Source organism: Tachypleus tridentatus, chromosome 9 (assembly GCF_004210375.1).
Source record: "Tachypleus tridentatus isolate NWPU-2018 chromosome 9, ASM421037v1, whole genome shotgun sequence".
In the NCBI taxonomy this organism is placed as follows: domain Eukaryota; kingdom Metazoa; phylum Arthropoda; class Merostomata; order Xiphosura; family Limulidae; genus Tachypleus; species Tachypleus tridentatus.
In genome coordinates, this window is record NC_134833.1 from 152,219,244 (window position 1) to 152,240,213 (window position 20,970).

At 32.9% G+C, this 20,970-nt stretch overlaps 1 protein-coding gene across 1 annotated transcript in view; it reads left to right on the forward strand.

The window, feature by feature from the left end:
* The first annotated feature begins 9,723 nt into the window (after window positions 1-9,723).
* Window positions 9,724-20,970, forward strand: part of LOC143227527 (EH domain-binding protein 1-like) — a 113,781-nt gene continuing 102,534 nt past the window's right edge. The window contains exon 1 of the mRNA XM_076458967.1: window positions 9,724-10,006. The gene's annotated coding sequence lies outside the window, so the exon portion shown is untranslated. The remainder of the gene's footprint in view (window positions 10,007-20,970) is intronic.

The window sequence follows — 20,970 nt, forward strand, 5'->3', positions numbered from 1 at the left end:
TGGAGGCTGTGAACTAGTTGCCCTTACTCTGGTCTATTACTTTAAAATTAGGGACAACTGGTACAGAATATCCAAATCAAACAAACAAAATCAAAGTGACCATCATTAAGTCCTTTTAATTATTTCTTATACTGAAAGTAAGTAACTTTAATTCTATAAAATACAATATTTAGTTCAAGGAAGTTTCTGATAAATATAAGTTTAGAAAAAGTTATTTTCCATTCAACTGAAAAGAAAAAAAAAAATCAGAAGTGCGGTACTAAGATGACACGTAACCAAAATTACTCAATATGTGACTTAGATAGTGACTTACTCATCATCAGATATTCCCGCCAAGGATAAAAAATGTAATCCTTTGTATGTGAAAAAAGTGAAACGTTTAAATTATGATCTGTTTGTGAAACCATTCTAATCAAAATATACCCCTCACAATAACTCCTGGTGTGGTTTCATCATGATTTATGGAAATGTATGAACTCTACAGTTAAATGTGCAAAGTCAATTAATGTTAGTATGTAATCTAACATACCAGCCTAACATTTTTTATTCAGTGTTCAGAGTGGAAAGTCTCATAAGTGTAGAGAATTGAAACATCTTTTGGTTTGATGAGTGAAGTACTAGAACTGAATGCCTGTAAATGTTAACTAATGGAAGTTTCAGTTTTGGTTGTACGTAGAAATTATGCCATTTCTTTCTTTTGATGTACAACTAATGTTGTACTACAAGACTTTCCTTTGACTACACGTAGTTTGAACTATGTTAGCAGCTTTATTTTACTGTTTATTACTCAGTGTTTACATTTTTATTACTTGTGGTGCATCCTTACAATGAGACTATTTGATGTTTTTTTTTGTACTTATGGCATGTGCTCAACAGATGGTAAAGTCTAACGTGGTGCTATTAAACTGAAGTGTTATTTGATAATTTGTTTTGTAAATATGTACTTGTTCAAAGTCTGTTTAGTGAATTAATATATAATTTTATGATTAAATTTCTTAGATTTTTCTACTAGTGAACTTGAGGTCTGTATGTAAGATTCAGAAAACAATAAAATATTTTACCATTTGTATTGATTTTATTTAAAGTAAACTGACCCTACCTGTTTGTTATTAGCTTTTGTTTTTTGTGGTAATTTGAAATACACTGTATCACAAGAAAACAAGATATTATTGCATTACACTTAAAACCAGTATAATATTATTTTTTTTGTATTATTTTTCATTTTTCTTTTTCCGTTAAATATAAATATATTTAAAAAATAAATGTAATTATATATAATAAAAGAAAGTAAAAAAAAAATAAATAAATAATGGGGGCGAACTCTAGACAATACATGGATATTGCCCTGAAAAAGGCCGGAGTACTGAGGGTTACTCTGGCCCAAAAGTACCAAAACAACAACATAGTAGTAGCCGACATGAAAGTTATGGATGGAGAAGAGGTATTGTGCACCTGACCCTCCTGGGTATCTATAATTCAAATATCCATAAAGACGACGCGAAGCGAAAACAAGACTGCACCTGATAATTATATTTCAATATCTATACACATACACGACAATAGAACTTCATAACTTAAATCTTACATTAGCTTTTTACCAGACACTTTTTTATGCCAAATAGAGCTCATATTAATAATTCGTATTTTTTGTAACTGTCTGTTGCTTTCCTCTCTCGAATGCCAAATCTCTCAGTGAGTCATTGGTAACTTTCCATACTTTTAACCCTGAAATTGTATGCCTTGCACTGAAAAGTCATTTGATGTTGATAAAGAGGAAAATGACGCCATCTCTTGTTTTACACTGTAGTTTGAACAAAATTTCGCTAGTGTTATTAAAATAGTCGCAAAGTTGTATAGCACTTTTTTTTTTTTTGTTTCGAATGGTTAATGTGGGTGGTTATGTTTGACAATTTAGGAACTACAATCAGAGCTTCCTATGTGATTGTAAATTAACGCAATTAACATTTGGTCCCTTTCGTCAAATAGATTATTTTAGAATAAAAGAAATTGATGTGTAAAAGAAAAAAAAAAACATCGGATGACAGGCAAACTCTTGTAATTTGGGTTGTATTCCATAAAATAACGACTTTTTACGAACGAGAAATTACTAGTAACTTGTTACCTCAAGTGACATCGTCATACTAGATGAGAATAATAATTAAATAAATGATTTCTTGATAGGATGTCATTCTGTACAAACCAAAATGTTTGTAATTTTAAATGTTCCAGTTTAAAAAGTTGATCATTTATTTAGGATACATCATATTAATAATATTTTGGACAATTGCAAGTTGCACTTTGTCATATCGTATCATAATATTACTTACATTTAAGATGCCTGGTATTAGATAATAAAGCTCTAGCCACTGACGATATATAAGTTATATACGAGTTTAATAATTACTGTTCACTCCCTCGCTAGTACAGCGGTATGTCTACGGATTTGCAAATCTAAAGTCAGGGGTTTGATTCCTTGCGGTAGGCTCAGCAGATAGCCCGATGTAGCTTTGCTACAAGAAAACACACACACTTACTGTTTAGTCTAACATGTGATTTATTAATGAAGTAAATCTTCCCGTAGCGCAGTGAAAAACAATATACAGAATAAAAGTATCAAATATTTTAAAAATTAATTTATATTCAATTGGACAGTAGACATAATCAAAAGAACATTATAATAATGGTTGTTATTCAGCAGTTTTGTGACATGCTGAATAAAACTGCTATGGCAAAAATATGCACAGAATACCGAATTAATTTTTCACATATTAAAAAAATTCCTTTCGCTGAAGAAGTATTTAATTTAAATGATACTTTAAGAATTAATATGATGATAGAGTGAAAGTAAAACAAAGTTTTAACGCAGAAAAAAAACGTAAATATTTTAGTTACAACGTTTTGAACACTTTTATAAAATTTGATGATTATATTAGTTAGTATTTAATTTGCTTCAAACTCTTAGTTTATTGTTATCATCCCTTTTTGTTTTGTTTCTGTTGTTCAAATGTGCAATAATTAATTAATTTTAACAATCAAAATGTTTACACATATTCAGACACTTTGATAACTTATTATTTAGTGACGACGAATGTTAATTTTATACTTAATAGCATGTAACTTACCAAAGGAAACTTAAACTTTACAATTCACGTCAGTGATGACGAGAAACCCACTTGTTGAGAAAATTTATATGCAAAAAACGGCTCGTTTGGGCTGAGAAAACACTTTACATAGAAGAAATTGATGTGTAAAAGAAAAAAAAAAACATCGGATGACAGGCAAACTCTTGTAATTTGGGTTGTATTCCATAAAATAACGACTTTTTACGAACGAGAAATTACTAGTAACTTGTTACCTCAAGTGACATCGTCATACTAGATGAGAATAATAATTAAATAAATGATTTCTTGATAGGATGTCATTCTGTACAAACCAAAATGTTTGTAATTTTAAATGTTCCAGTTTAAAAAGTTGATCATTTATTTAGGATACATCATATTAATAATATTTTGGACAATTGCAAGTTGCACTTTGTCATATCGTATCATAATATTACTTACATTTAAGATACCTGGTATTAGATAATATTTCTATGTAAAAGTGTTTTCTCAGCCCAAACGAGCCGTTTTTGCATATAAATTTTACAATTCACGCTTCTTTTTTTTATCTCAGGGTTGAGCGCAGTGGCGTTTTAAGTAGGGGTTAGAGGGGGCTCAGCCCTACGGCCCATGCTATTAATGGGGGCCCATTGATAATTTTATTCCATGTAAAATTATATAAGAGGTAGAGTCTCCATAAATTATTGGTGCCTGTGCACACACAACCTTTAATCGTCTACTGGCCGAGAGTGGCATTATAAAAATAATGGTAAAATCGCAATTTTCGATTACAGCAGCTCGAAAATTGGTGGTGAGAGCTGTAAATCAATTCAAAATTATAAAAGAGATTTGCAGATAACATCTGTCTGGCATTACATAAATATCTGAAACAAACAAATATTTCCCATCAATGTTAAATCATGCAATTCACACACACAAAGTTATTACTTCTCCATTTCAAAAACATTTTAATTAATGTTTTTATTTTTATTTTTAGACAATATCATTATGGTTACAAAACTTTATAATTTTAACAGACACAACAACGAAAATATTGTGTTCAAAATGTACATACTTTATATCATATATCCTTTTTTGAGTAGCATGAAAGATGCAGGTTAGGGTTAGCTTCAATCTAATAATAATGAAATTACGTACATACATTATAACTTATCTCAATTGTTTATGATAAATTTTGATTACGACAGTGAGCGGTAATTAAAGTTTTTGAGATTATGTACCTTCGCCGTTGTACGAATTCTATTCCTAAAAAGATCATCACTTCTAAACTAGTTAGATATTTTGGGAGGAGATTTGAAAAAAAGAATGCTATGTTTCTTCCTTTTACGTGAAATTCAAAAACAAACAAACAATCTTTCGTTTCTTAATTATTACTTTTGCGATCCAGTGTGAGCTAGTGATTTTAATTTTTTAAAAATCATTATACTTTATTGTGATTAGATACTTAGATATTATCATTGTATCGTAATTATGATTGGTGTCGCTCACTTATTTGTGCAATGCAATTTATAGACTACAAATATTCATAAATCTTCTTTTCATAAGAAATAAAGAATCGTTAACGCTTTCCTCTTTTAAATAAAATTTCTTTGACCTACACTTTGAATATGCAAGCATAAACAAATATGCATTAGTTAAAACAATTCAAAATTTAGCAAAACATATTTGAAGAAAATGAATTGATAACAAAGACAATATATTTTGTTTTCACTTGGCAATAGTATTTTGATATGTGTGTTATTCGTCTGCAGAGAAAAGACACAAAATCATTGTGCTGAGAGAAGTCTTTCTTAACATAACACCAATTCAATTTCTTATTCGTAAATATTTTTAAAATCCTTATCGTTGAAAAAAATATTTATATTTCATTGCGTTATAAACAATTTTTTTGGAAGTACGTTGTTTCTCGTTTTCTCCTTCTGGTTACGTTTTTGTGAGTAGATGATAGTAGATGGCATTAAGATCGCATTCACTGTGTGCTGGTTTATTTGTTTTGCTGAAGTAAACTACTGTTGTTAGTTGCAACAAAAATGTGTGTTTATTTGGTGACGAAGAGTTTCAGTTTATTAAAGTAAGTACTTTTTGCAACTTAAAGAAGTTATTAAGACGTTATACTTATTCATATTTAATAATTGTTATTTGTTAACCAGCTATTTTAATTTGAATATTTTAAACTCAGACTAACGTTGTGTATATATATATATATATAGGTTTTCACTATTATTACTAGTAGTACTATCACCACAAATGTATTTTTTTGTCAATGTTGCTATTGTAATTTATATACTGCAGTACTTCTACTGTTCCAGTATATTCTAATGTTACTATTACGCTAATTTTCTCCCTCATCATCCATTCACGTATGGGTGTGACGCCGTGATGGGTGCTGATTTAATATTCCAATTAGCTTTTGTGAGATTAATCCAGTGTTATTCTCACATTTATAAAGTATTAATATAGGGTAATGAAAAATCATATCTAAAATGTTAAAGATGAGCTTAAAAAGTTTGGTATCAACGAGTTCAGTAATTTCTTAGGTTTAGGTAAACTAGTCAGTATATGACTACAAACATCATTCTGTTTGTAAAACTAAAGTCCAAGTCAAAGAAGACCGCACCTGTGATTTTGGAATTAAACTGCCTGTTATGCATGATTGTAAAGCCAGATATATTTTTCTTTAGAAGTAAGAGCGTCAGGTATTACATAAAATAATTCAATTCAATTATAAGATAATTCTGGTCTGTGCTTATGTACGTTTTTGTTGTTGAAGTCAAAGACATTATTAGTAGAACCACAGTGTTCATATACATAAGAAACATTGAATACAAAAGTGTGTGTGTATATATAAATAGTTTGATTGTAGGACTCTCCATTTCAGAATGGTAAGAAAGACGATACCTCTCAGTTGTTTGTTTTTAATGAATTTGTATTTATGTTTATACAAAGGTTTTACACTTTTTTAATGGTAACTTTAACACTGTAAACAATGTGTATATTTTACCATATTTCCCTTATTATAAGTGCATCTTTATATCAGTTGTAGGGCTGATTTTTAAGGGTTTTTAGTTTTTGTACATACATAAGTTGCATTTCTATATAGGTCATCCCTCTGTTATCACAAAAACTCCATCTTACTGTTATATGACAAGTGTTTTTATTATTTACTTATAAATACATTGTTTTGTTTAATGTTTTTGTTGTTTCACTCTTAATTTTTGGCATTTTTAAAATGGTGCAGTTAAATTTCTGTTGCTGCTAACATGTTAACTGTAATAGTGGATATGATTGCTTTATCTGTTACCTGTTTAAACATGATTGTGGTTGTAATAAAAATTGAATATTATTTTGTATTTTATTTCTGTTATGAAAATGGAAATGACTGAAGAAACTAATATGGACAATAGTTTCACTATATAAAAATTCATAAATAGGTCCCACACAAAATGATTTGGGAAACATATTGAGTTATACAAAGAGGATATGGTAGTTAAGTGAAGACATCTTATAGCAAAATGTATTTGTGAGTATATACATATACACACATATACAGACACACAAATATACACATACTATAAATACAACATAGAAACATATGTTGATAACTTATCAATATTATGTAAGGACAGGGTAATAAAAAGGATTTGATATTAAGCAAAAATTGGTACATCTATGCCAAAATAAAGTGTATGAAACTTGGTATTGCTTGGAGCAGTAATTAAGTAATTGTGTGCATTTGTGTGTAATCCAAGGGTCATGGGTTCAAATCCCAAACATGCTCACCCTTTCAGCTGTGGGGGCATTATAATGTGATGGTCAGTCCCACTATTAGTTGGTAACAGAATAGCTCAAGAGTTGGCAGTGGGTGGTGATGACTAGCTGCCTTCCCTCTAGTCTTACACTATCAAATTATGGATGGCTAGCGCAGATAGCCCTCATGTAGGTTTGCGCAAAAATGAAAACAAAGAAAAATTTGTATGTGTGTGTGTATATATATATATATATGTATTAAATCAAAGATAAATATTTAATTAAGATAACTTGTTAAAATTATCAAAATGTAACTGTAATTATGCTAATTACGGAATGTAAATGGTGAAATACAACATAAAAGTGACAAAGTTTTATTGGTTTTTCTGAGGTTTATTTTAGGTGACAGGGATTTCACTGCTAAGTAGCAGTGGTTTGTTTTATTTAGTGTTAACATTGAATTTAGCCTTTCATCTAAGTTACAACTTTACTGAACTTATGTTTTCCACAGTGTATCTTATAGATATCTGAATATAAGAATTATGAACTAGTTAAGTACAGTTTTTCAAAGCTTTAAGAAGAAAGTGCAATAAGCTAGAACCTTAATACAAGTTAATAACCAGTTACATGTATATTTGTATGTGTACCTTTTCAGGTTCTCTTGAAAAAAAAACACCATAAAAATAACTGGATATTTTTTCATTACACCACCTATAACAAAGATGTAAATGTTCACAAACCAGGTAAAAAGGTTTATGTAAATTCAACAGAGTAACTGAATTTACCAGCTAAAATAAAGATTTTTTTGAAATTTTGGTTCTGGTAGTTTACAGAAAACAGAAGATAAAACATTCATTCCAGTGACTACAGATAACATTTGATTAAACAACTAATATCGGTGAATGTCATAATTCAAACACGATCATGTTTCAAAGATGAATTTCTTTATTAACCAGGGTACTAGTAAGCCATGGGGTAAATTTCACATGTGGAGCAAGGTGTTCAGCCCCCCATACATGATAATTAGTAAAAGTGGAGAATGAAACATTTCAAAAGAGGTGTCTAAACGACAGTGTCTTTTGAAGTTCCTTATTAAAAGTTCAGAAAAATAAAAGTATGTCAGATCTGTCTTTCTTGAAAAATCTTTTCTGAAACATTTACTGACTGTATATAAGACTGGTTTAATTCTGTATCAAAAATATTCCAACTTACTGTTGAAAAACTATCAAGTGACAAGTTTTCTAATGAGTAACTAAGAAGTAGGCTTACCTCAAGAAACATTTTTGGCTTGGAGCTGTCAGTTGTTTTAGTTTTAATTGTGATTCTAGTATCATAATGAAATAGCAAAAATTACTTTTGCAAGTAAACACTATTCGATGCTTTGTGTACCGTTTGTGATAAATTGACAGAAACCTAAAAGTAGGCTATAGGTTATTGCTTAAGAATGAAATATAGAGTATTTCATCTCTGTCGATTTTAATAGTTTATTTATTTGGTAGCAGTCTCAGCTGCAGGCTTTATTTACTTTTAGGTGATACATTTACAAATAATCTCTTCCTGTAACAGAGAAATAATGTTAACTGTAATTCTGAATTTGAAAAATGAATCTTCAAAAAATGTAGCAAGTTTCTAGTTAATAGTACAAGTCTGTTGTAACACAATAAACCAGATATGTTAGTAAAGATTTATACTAAAGGCATGTCTGTGAAATACCAAGGTCACTCTGACAAGTTGGAGTACAAGGTGATGACCATATTAAAATTAAAAATATTTTTTATCCATTATAGAGTTTCTTAATTCTATTTCTATAGACTAAACCACATAAACTAATTTCTGTGACTTTTACATTGCATCTAGTATTTTCTCAACCATAATATGAACTGTTGTAAAATCAGCAGTTTAAGGTTGGGTGATATGACAGCTTACTAACTGTAACATCAAAAAAACATAGCACTATGCTGAATGACACTTTGTACAAGGACAAGTTTAGCACACTTTGACCCTCCACATGTACACATAGGGTTAAGTAATACATCAAAGCATTATAATTTCTTTATTTTGTGTTAGCCAGATTTCACGGTCAGTGATTATTTTAGATATTGTGTCAACAAATTATAATAATTTTGTTTGTTTTAGCCTCATTCTACAAGTAGTGTTCATTGTTAGATACTGTGTTAACAAAGTGTTATAATTTTGTTTGTTTTAGCCTCATTCTACAAGTAGTGATCATTGTTAGATACTGTGTTAACAAAGTGTTATAATTTCTTATGTATTTCAGTTTGGGTAAAGTTAGAAGTTCAGATTGTATTAGAAATATCTAATTAGAGTTCACACGATAAAATGATCGGATTTAAACCTATGTGTTAGTACAATTACAGTAAAATTATTCTTTATTTTGCTTGATTATGTTAAACAGTTTCGTAAATAAATAACAAAATGCTAAAAATACTGAACTCTTGAAAATCGAATTTAATTTCCGTTTAAAGATTGAATTGGTTTTGTCTAACCGACTTTTCAAAACCAGGGACGCACCCTACGTCTTTTTGTGACGTTAAGAAATGTGAGAAACTGCAACTCTGCTTAGTATATTGTTTTGTTTACAAAATAACTACTGTCATTTCAAGACATAGCATAATACTGGGAGGGGGGCCCTTCAGCCTGCTCCCTTCTCGTTATGTTAAACTCCGTGACCCCGTTAGGGTAAATGGGTGGAGGTTCACTGAGCAGGGAAAGACGGTCATTGGGTGATTATACCGCCTGACTCGAGTACAGTTCGTACACACGTACTGTGCATTTAGGTTTTAGAGTGGATATTTAAATATTGATGCTATGAACACATAGCTATAGTCAGTTATAAAGTCAGTTACCTTTTTGGTGTTTATTGTGTTTGGTGGTAAACGAGAATTTTCTGCTGTGTATTGCTTGCAGAGACCCACGTGATCTGTGATGTGCTCGTGCAGGCCGAGAGACAAACTATAGAGGATTGATACGTGGAATAGCGTTTTCAGATAAACGTCATTTTTTCAGTCGGAGTGTTTTTGTTTAACATTATTAAATTTAAAGCGGTTTTCTTTTTCAAACTGACCAATTAAAACAGAGAAACTCAAGTTTTACGTTCAGTATAGCGTGAGCTTGCGCACGTGAGTATGAATGGTTCGTAATATCCCTTTGATCGGAAGTAACACTTGGGGTGAGGCTGTACGACACTTACTGCTGCCACCTGTTAAAACCATAGACTAACAATTACCTTTTGTTAATGATATATATAATATTATACTTTTCCATAACGATAGCTGAAAGTAAACTTATTGTTTAAAACAATACGTTACAATTCTATAATATTGTAAAGCAAAGAATGAAACTGGGCAGCCTTTTATCCTAACATGTGATATTTCATTGTAAAAAACTACGCTGTCAGATTTTATTACGCAGAGTAGACTCACCTGAGATACTTGTACAATATTGAATAACAAGACCTGACAAAGAGTTCACTCTGTTTAACATTCCCTGACAACGAGTAACAAGACCTAGCAACCATTCAACACTATGTAACAAGACCTGACAACGAGTCACTATTGTTTAACATTCCATGACAACGAGTAACAAGACCTAGCAACCATTCAACACTATGTAACAAGACCTGACAACGAGTCACTCTGTTTAACATTCCCTGACAACGAGTAACTAGACCTAGCAACCATTCAACACTATGTAACAAGACCTGACAACGAGTCACTCTGTTTAACATTCCCTGACAACGAGTAACTAGACCTAGCAACCATTCAACACTATGTAACAAGACCTGACAAAGGGTTCACTCTGTTTAACATTCCCTGACAACGAGTAACTAGACCTAGCAACCATTCAACACTATGTAACAAGACCTGACAACGAGTCACTATTGTTTAACATTCCCTGACAACGAGTAACTAGACCTAGCAACCAGTCAACACTATGTAACAAGACCTGACAACGAGTCACTCTGTTTAACATTCCCTGACAACGAGTAACTAGACCTAGCAACCAGTCAACACTATGTAACAAGACCTGACAAAGAGTCACTCTGTTTAACATTCCCTGACAACGAGTAACTAGACCTAGCAACCAGTCAACACTATGTAACAAGACCTGACAAAGAGTCACTCTGTTTAACATTCCCTGACAACGAGTAACTAGACCTAGCAACCATTCAACACTATGTAACAAGACCTGACAACGAGTCACTATTGTTTAACATTCCTGACAACGAGTAACTAGACCTAGCAACCATTCAACACTATGTAACAAGACCTGACAACGAGTCACTATTGTTTAACATTCCCTGACAACGAGTAACTAGACCTAGCAACCATTCAACACTGTGTAACAATACCTGACAACGAGTCACTATTGTTTAACATTCCCTGACAACGAGTAACTAGACCTAGCAACCATTCAACACTATGTAACAAGACCTGACAACGAGTCACTATTGTTTAACATTCCCTGACAACGAGTAACTAGACCTGACAACCAGTCAACACTATGTAACAAGACCTGACAACGAGTCACTATTGTTTAACATTCCCTGACAACGAGTAACTAGACCTAGCAACCATTCAACACTATGTAACAAGACCTGACAAAGAGTCACTATTGTTTAACATTCCCTGACAACGAGTAACTAGACCTAGCAACCATTCAACACTATGTAACAAGACCTGACAAAGAGTTCACTCTGTTTAACATTCCCTGACAACGAGTAACAAGACCTAGCAACCAGTCAACACTATGTAACAAGACCTGACAAAGAGTTCACTCTGTTTAACATTCCCTGACAACGAGTAACAAGACCTAGCAACCAGTCAACACTATGTAACAAGACCTGACAACGAGTCACTATTGTTTAACATTCCATGACAACGAGTAACTAGACCTAGCAACCATTCAACACTATGTAACAAGACCTGACAAAGAGTTCACTCTGTTTAACATTCCCTGACAACGAGTAACAAGACCTAGCAACCATTCAACACTATGTAACAAGACCTGACAAAGAGTTCACTCTGTTTAACATTCCCTGACAACGAGTAACTAGACCTAGCAACCATTCAACACTATGTAACAAGACCTGACAACGAGTCACTATTGTTTAACATTCCCTGACAACGAGTAACTAGACCTAGCAACCATTCAACACTATGTAACAAGACCTGACAAAGAGTTCACTCTGTTTAACATTCCCTGACAACGAGTAACAAGACCTAGCAACCAGTCAACACTATGTAACAAGACCTGACAACGAGTCACTATTGTTTAACATTCCCTGACAACGAGTAACTAGACCTAGCAACCAGTCAACACTATGTAACAAGACCTGACAACGAGTCACTATTGTTTAACATTCCCTGACAACGAGTAACTACACCTAGCAACCATTCAACACTATGTAACAAGACCTGACAACGAGTCACTATTGTTTAACATTCCCTGACAACGAGTAACTAGACCTAGCAACCATTCAACACTATGTAACAAGACCTGACAACGAGTCACTATTGTTTAACATTCCCTGACAACGAGTAACTAGACCTAGCAACCATTCAACACTATGTAACAAGACCTGACAACGAGTCACTATTGTTTAACATTCCCTGACAACGAGTAACTAGACCTAGCAACCATTCAACACTATGTAACAAGACCTGACAAAGAGTTCACTCTGTTTAACATTCCATGACAACGAGTAACTAGACCTAGCAACCATTCAACACTATGTAACAAGACCTGACAAAGAGTTCACTCTGTTTAACATTCCCTGACAACGAGTAACTAGACCTAGCAACAAGTCAACACTATGTAACAAGACCTGACAACGAGTCACTATTGTTTAACATTCCCTGACAACGAGTAACTAGACCTAGCAACCATTCAACACTATGTAACAAGACCTGACAAAGAGTCACTCTGTTTAACATTCCCTGACAACGAGTAACTAGACCTAGCAACCATTCAACACTCTGTAACAAGACCTGACAAAGAGTCACTCTGTTTAACATTCCCTGACAACGAGTAACTAGACCTAGCAACCATTCAACACTATGTAACAAGACCTGACAAAGAGTTCACTCTGTTTAACATTCCCTGACAACGAGTAACTGGACCTAGCAACCAGTCAACACTATGTAACAAGACCTGACAACGAGTCACTATTGTTTAACATTTCATGACAACGAGTAACTAGACCTAGCAACCATTCAACACTATGTAACAAGACCTGACAAAGAGTCACTATTGTTTAACATTCCATGACAACGAGTAACTAGACCTAGCAACCATTCAACACTATGTAACAAGACCTGACAAAGAGTTCACTCTGTTTAACATTCCCTGACAACGAGTAACTGGACCTAGCAACCATTCAACACTATGTAACAAGACCTGACAACGAGTCACTATTGTTTAACATTCCCTGACAACGAGTAACTAGACCTAGCAACCATTCAACACTATGTAACAAGACCTGACAAAGAGTCACTCTGTTTAACATTCCCTGACAACGAGTAACTAGACCTAGCAACCATTCAACACTATGTAACAAGACCTGACAAAGAGTTCACTCTGTTTAACATTCCCTGACAACGAGTAACTGGACCTAGCAACCAGTCAACACTATGTAACAAGACCTGACAACGAGTCACTATTGTTTAACATTCCATGACAACGAGTAACTAGACCTAGCAACCATTCAACACTATGTAACAAGACCTGACAAAGAGTCACTATTGTTTAACATTCCCTGACAACGAGTAACAAGACCTAGCAACCATTCAACACTATGTAACAAGACCTGACAAAGAGTTCACTCTGTTTAACATTCCCTGACAACGAGTAACTAGACCTAGCAACCATTCAACACTATGTAACAAGATCTGACAACGAGTCACTATTGTTTAACATTCCCTGACAACGAGTAACTAGACCTAGCAACCATTCAACACTATGTAACAAGACCTGACAACGAGTCACTATTGTTTAACATTCCTGACAACGAGTAACTAGACCTAGCAACCATTCAACACTATGTAACAAGACCTGACAACGAGTCACTATTGTTTAACATTCCCTGACAACGAGTAACTAGACCTAGCAACCATTCAACACTATGTAACAAGACCTGATAACGAGTCACTATTGTTTAACATTCCTGACAACGAGTAACTAGACCTAGCAACCATTCAACACTATGTAACAAGACCTGACAACGAGTCACTATTGTTTAACATTCCCTGACAACGAGTAACTAGACCTAGCAACCATTCAACACTATGTAACAAGACCTGACAACGAGTCACTATTGTTTAACATTCCCTGACAACGAGTAACTAGACCTAGCAACCATTCAACACTATGTAACAAGACCTGATAACGAGTCACTATTGTTTAACATTCCCTGACAACGAGTAACTAGACCTAGCAACCATTCAACACTATGTAACAAGACCTGACAACGAGTCACTATTGTTTAACATTCCCTGACAACGAGTAACTAGACCTAGCAACCATTCAACACTATGTAACAAGACCTGACAACGAGTCACTATTGTTTAACGTTACCTGACAACCAGTCAACACTATGTAATACGACCTAACAACTAGTCAACACGACCTGACAACCAGTCAACACTATGTAAAAATATTTAACAAAAGTCATGCTCCATATTGATGACAACTGCATCATTTTATATAACAATAAAAACTCACTTGCCCAGTAATCACGTGTTATATGTACTTTAAATAAACGCTCCAAAATTTGAATATGCATTGAGATATTCATTTAAACTTAACTGAAACCAGACGAGAACTAGCATAAGGTTACGTACTTAACAATGCTTTAAAAGCAAACTAAATAATAACCTGACATCCAACTGCAACGCCCTCTACATATCCTGACCCGTTTATACTGTTGTCCCTAAGACGTATCCAGCAACGGTCACTTGCAAGCTCTTTCTTACCCTGATGATGACCAAGGAAGGTCGAAACGTTGTTCTCTGCTCATCAATAAAAGTGTTAACATTCATACCAGCCGTTGTGAGATGCAACGCTTTCAAATTTAAGAGTGATAACAAAATAATTGACAAGTGTCTACAAAAACAAACATCAAAAAATAGTACAAATTAAAAAACAGACTTTGAATAGGAAGTGGTAATATGTGCTGTACATATCCAAGGTGTTAATAACTAATGGTAATATGTGCTGTACATATCCAGGGTGTTAATAACTAATGGTAATATGTGCTGTACATATCCAAGGTGTTAATAACTAATGGTAATATGTGCTGTACATATCCAAGGTGTTAATAACTAATGTAATATGTGTTGTACATATCCAAGGTGTTAATAACTAATGGTAATATGTGCTGTACATATCCAAGTTGTTAATAACTAATGGTAATATGTGCTGTACATATCCACGGTGTTAATAACTAATGGTAATATGTTCTGTACATATCCAAGGTGTTAATAACTAATGGTAATATGTGCTGTACATATCCAAGGTGTTAATAACTAATTGTAATATGTGCTGTACATATCCAAGGTGTTTATAACTAATGGTAATATCTTCTGTACATATCCAAGGTGTTAATAACTAATGGTAATATGTTCTGTACATATCCAAGGTGTTAATAACTAAGGGTAATATGTTCTGTACATATCCAAGGTGTTAATAACTAACGGTAATATGTGTTGTACATATCCAAGGTGTTAATAACTAATGGTAATATGTGCTGTACATATCCAAAGTGTTAACCAATGGTAATATGTGTTGTACATATCCAAGGTGTTAATAACTAATGTAATATGTGTTGTACATATCCAAGGTGTTAATAACTAATGGTAATATGTGCTGTACATATCCAAGGTGTTAATAACTAATTGTAATATGTGCTGTACATATCCAAGGTGTTTATAACTAATGGTAATATCTTCTGTACATATCCAAGGTGTTAATAACTAATGGTAATATGTTCTGTACATATCCAAGGTGTTAATAACAAATGGTAATATGTGCTGTACATATCCAAGGTGTTAATAACTAATGGTAATATGTGCTGTACATATCCAGGGTGTTAATAACTAATGGTAATATGTGCTGTACATATCCAAGGTGTTAATAACTAATGGTAATATGTGCTGTACATATCCAAGGTGTTAATAACTAATGTAATATGTGTTGTACATATCCAAGGTGTTAATAACTAATGGTAATATGTGCTGTACATATCCAAGTTGTTAATAACTAATGGTAATATGTGCTGTACATATCCAAGGTGTTAATAACTAATGGTAATATGTTCTGTACATATCCAAGGTGTTAATAACTAATGGTAATATGTGCTGTACATATCCAAGGTGTTAATAACTAATTGTAATATGTGCTGTACATATCCAAGGTGTTTATAACTAATGGTAATATCTTCTGTACATATCCAAGGTGTTAATAACTAATGGTAATATGTTCTGTACATATCCAAGGTGTTAATAACTAATGGTAATATGTTCTTTACATATCCAAGGTGTTAATAACTAACGGTAATATGTGTTGTACATATCCAAGGTGTTAATAACTAATGGTAATATGTGCTATACATATCCAAAGTGTTAACCAATGGTAATATGTGGTGTACATATCCAAGGTGTTAATAACTAATAGTAATATGTGCTGTACATATTCAAGGTGTTAATAACTAATGGTAATATGTGCTGTACATATCCAAGGTGTTAATAACTAATGGTAATATGTGCTGTACATATCCAAGGTGTTAATAACTAATGTAATATGTGTTGTACATATCCAAGGTGTTAATAACTAATGGTAATATGTGCTGTACATATCCAAGGTGTTAATAACTAATGGTAATATGTGCTGTACATATCCAAGGTGTTAATAACTAATGGTAATATGTGCTGTACATGTCCAAGGTGTTAATAACTAATGGTAATATGTTGTACATATCCAAGGTGTTAATAACTAATGGTAATATGTGCTGTACATATCCAAGGTGTTAATAACTAATGGTAATATGTGCTGTTCATGTCGAAGGTGTAGATAACTAATGGTAATATGTGCTGTACATGTCCAAGGTATTAATAACTAATGGTAATATGTTCTGTACATATCCAAGGTGTTAATAACTAATGGTAATATCTGTTGTTCATGTCGAAGGTGTTAATAACTAATGGTAATATGTGTTGTACATATCCAAGGTGTTAATAACTAATGGTAATATCTGCTGTTCATGTCGAAGGTGTTAATAACTAATGGTAATATGTGCTGTTCATGTCGAAGGTGTAGATAACTAATGGTAATATGTGTTGTACATGTCGAAGGTGTAAATAACTTATAGTAATATGTTCTGTACATATCCAAGGTGTTAATAACTAATGGTAATATGTGCTGTACATATCCAAGGTGTTAATAACTAATGGTAATATGTGCTGTACATATCCAAGGTGTTAATAACTAATGGTAATATGTTCTGTACATATCCAAGGTGTTAATAACTAATGGTAATATCTGTTGTTCATGTCGAAGGTGTTAATAACTAATGGTAATATGTGTTGTACATATCCAAGGTGTTAATAACTAATGGTAATATCTGTTGTTCATGTCGAAGGTGTTAATAACTAATGGTAATATGTGTTGTACATATCCAAGGTGTTAATAACTAATGGTAATATGTTCTGTACATATCCAAGGTGTTAATAACTAATGGTAATATCTGTTGTTCATGTCGAAGGTGTTAATAACTAATGGTAATATGTGTTGTACATATCCAAGGTGTTAATAACTAATGGTAATATCTGCTGTTCATGTCGAAGGTGTTAATAACTAATGGTAATATGTGCTGTTCATGTCGAAGGTGTAGATAACTAATGGTAATATGTTCTGTACATATCCAAGGTGTTAATAACTAATGGTAATATGTGTTGTACATATCCAAGGTGTTAATAACTAATGGTAATATGTGCTGTACATATCCAAGGTGATAATAACTAATGGTAATATGTGCTGTACATATCCAAGGTGTTAACTAATGGTAATATGTGCTGTACATATCCAAGGTGTTAACTAATGGTAATATGTGTTGTACATATCCAAGGTATTAATAACTAATGGTAATATGTGCTGTACATATCCAAGGTGTTAATAACTAATGGTAATATGTGTTGTACATATCCAAGGTGTTAATAACTAATGGTAATATGTGCTGTACATATCCAAGGTGATAATAACTAATGGTAATATGTGCTGTACATATCCAAGGTGATAATAACTAATGGTAATATGTGCTGTACATGTCCAAGGTATTAATAACTAATGGTAATATGTGCTGTACATATCCAAGGTGATAATAACTAATGGTAATATGTGCTGTACATATCCAAGGTGTTAATAACTAATGGTAATATGTGCTGTACATATCCAAGGTGATAATAACTAATGGTAATATGTGCTGTACATATCCAAGGTGTTAATAACTAATGGTAATATGTGCTGTACATGTCGAAGGTGTAAATAACTTATAGTAATATGTTCTGTACATATCCAAGGTGTTAATAACTAATGGTAATATGTGCTGTACATATCCAAGGTGTTAATAACTAATGGTAATATGTGCTGTACATATCCAAGGTGTTAATAACTAATGGTAATATGTGCTGTACATATCCAAGGTGTTAATAACTAATGGTAATATGTGCTGTACATGTCCAAGGTATTAATAACTAATAGTAATATGTGCTGTACATATCCAAGGTGTTAATAACTAATTGTAATATGTGCTGTACATGTCCAAGGTGTTAATAACTAATGGTAATATGTGCTGTACATATCCAAGGTGTTAATAACTAATGGTAATATGTGCTGTACATATCCAAGGTATTAATAACTAATGGTAATATGTGCTGTACATATCCAAAGTGTTAACTAATGGTAATATGTTCTGTACATATCCAAGGTGATAATAACTAATGGTAATATGTGCTGTACATGTCCAATGTGTTAATAACTAATGGTAATATGTGTTGTACATATCCAATGTGTTAATAACTAATGGTAATATGTGCTGTACATATCCAAGGTGTTAATAACTAATGGTAATATGTGCTGTACATATCCAAGGTGATAATAACTAATGGTAATATGTGCTGTACATGTCCAATGTGTTAATAACTAATGGTAATATGTGCTGTACATATCCAAGGTGTTAATAACTAATGGTAATATGTGCTGTACATGTCCAAATGTGTTGATAACTAATGGTAATATGTGCTGTACATGTCCAATGTGTTATTAACTAATGGTAATATGTGCTGTACATATCCAATGTGTTATTAACTAATGGTAATATGTGCTGTACATATCCAAGGTGTTAATAACTAATGGTAATATGTGTTGTACATATCCAATGTGTTAATAACTAATGGTAATATGTGCTGTACATATCCAAGGTGTTAATAACTAATGGTAATATGTGCTGTACATATCCAAGGTGTTAACTAATGGTAATATGTTCTGTACATATCCAAGGTGATAATAACTAATGGTAATATGTGCTGTACATGTCCAATGTGTTAATAACTAATGGTAATATGTGCTGTACATATCCAAGGTGTTAATAACTAATGGTAATATGTGCTGTACATGTCCAAATGTGTTAATAACTAATGGTAATATGTGCTGTACATGTCCAATGTGTTATTAACTAATGGTAATATGTGCTGTACATATCCAATGTGTTATTAACTAATGGTAATATGTGCTGTACATATCCAAGGTGTTAACAACTAATTGTAATATGTGCTGTACATATCCAATGTGTTATTAACTAATGGTAATATGTGCTGTACATATCCATGGTGTTAATAACTAATTGTAATATGTGCTGTACATATCCAAGGTGTTAATAACTGAATCAAGGCATAACAAAAATTAGTGTTTATACTGCAGGGCGTTCGTCACCCGTTACATCAGATAATTCTGCAAGTTAAACGGGGCTAACTGAAAATAACACAAAATACCTGTAAGGAGTCATCACTATGGTAAAGAAACACATGTCGTTTTTTGTTGTTTTGTTTTGTCAGTTCGAACATAAGTTACATACTTCAGGTGTAGAGGAATGAACTGTTAGAGGTAATAGCATGATATGTTCATTAATACACGCTGTCCTCGAGCGGCTTTCTGGCTAGTGTGTCGGACTGTGAATACTGAATTCTATGTTCACGTCCGTTGCTATGGAACTAACTGCCTTCTCCATTCTCAGACTGTCAGTGCGTTATAACGTAGTTTATCAAATACCAGTATTCGAATAAACTCACCTTATAGGTGACTGATGGTGTTCAACATAAGAATCTTTTATAGTCTTTTAGTTTAAGATCAGAAACAATCATCACATGTAGTTCATTCTCTAGCTTTGTTCTAAACAAAAACGGACACAGAAGTAGCTCATGGTTCAGATGTTAATATTCTTATCCAGATATAGCTGACGGTTCAGTAGTTTGTTGACAGGATGTTGTTACTATTCTTATCAAGATGTAATTGACGGTTCAGTAGTTTGTTGACAGGATGTTGTTACTATTCTTATCAAGATGTAATTGACGGATCAGTAGTTTGTTGACAGGATGTTAATATTCTTATTAAGATGTAGCTGACGGTTCAGTAGTTTGTTGAAAGGATGTTGTTACTATTCTTATCAAGATGTAGCTGACGGATCAGTAGTTTGTTGACAGGATGTTGTTACTATTCTTATCAAGATGTAATTGACGGATCAGTAGTTTGTTGACAGGATGTTGTTACTATTCGTATCAAGATGTAGCTGACGGTTCAGTAGTTTGTTGACATGATGTTGTTGACATTCGTATCAAGATGTAGCTGACGGTTCAGTAGTTTGTTGACAGGATGTTGTTACTATTCTTATCAAGATGTAGCTGACGGATCAGTAGTTTGTTGACAGGATGTTGTTACTATTCTTATCAAGATGTAGCTGACGGATCAGTAGTTTGTTGACAGGATGTTGTTACTATTCTTATCAAGATGTAGCTGACGGATCAGTAGTTTGTTG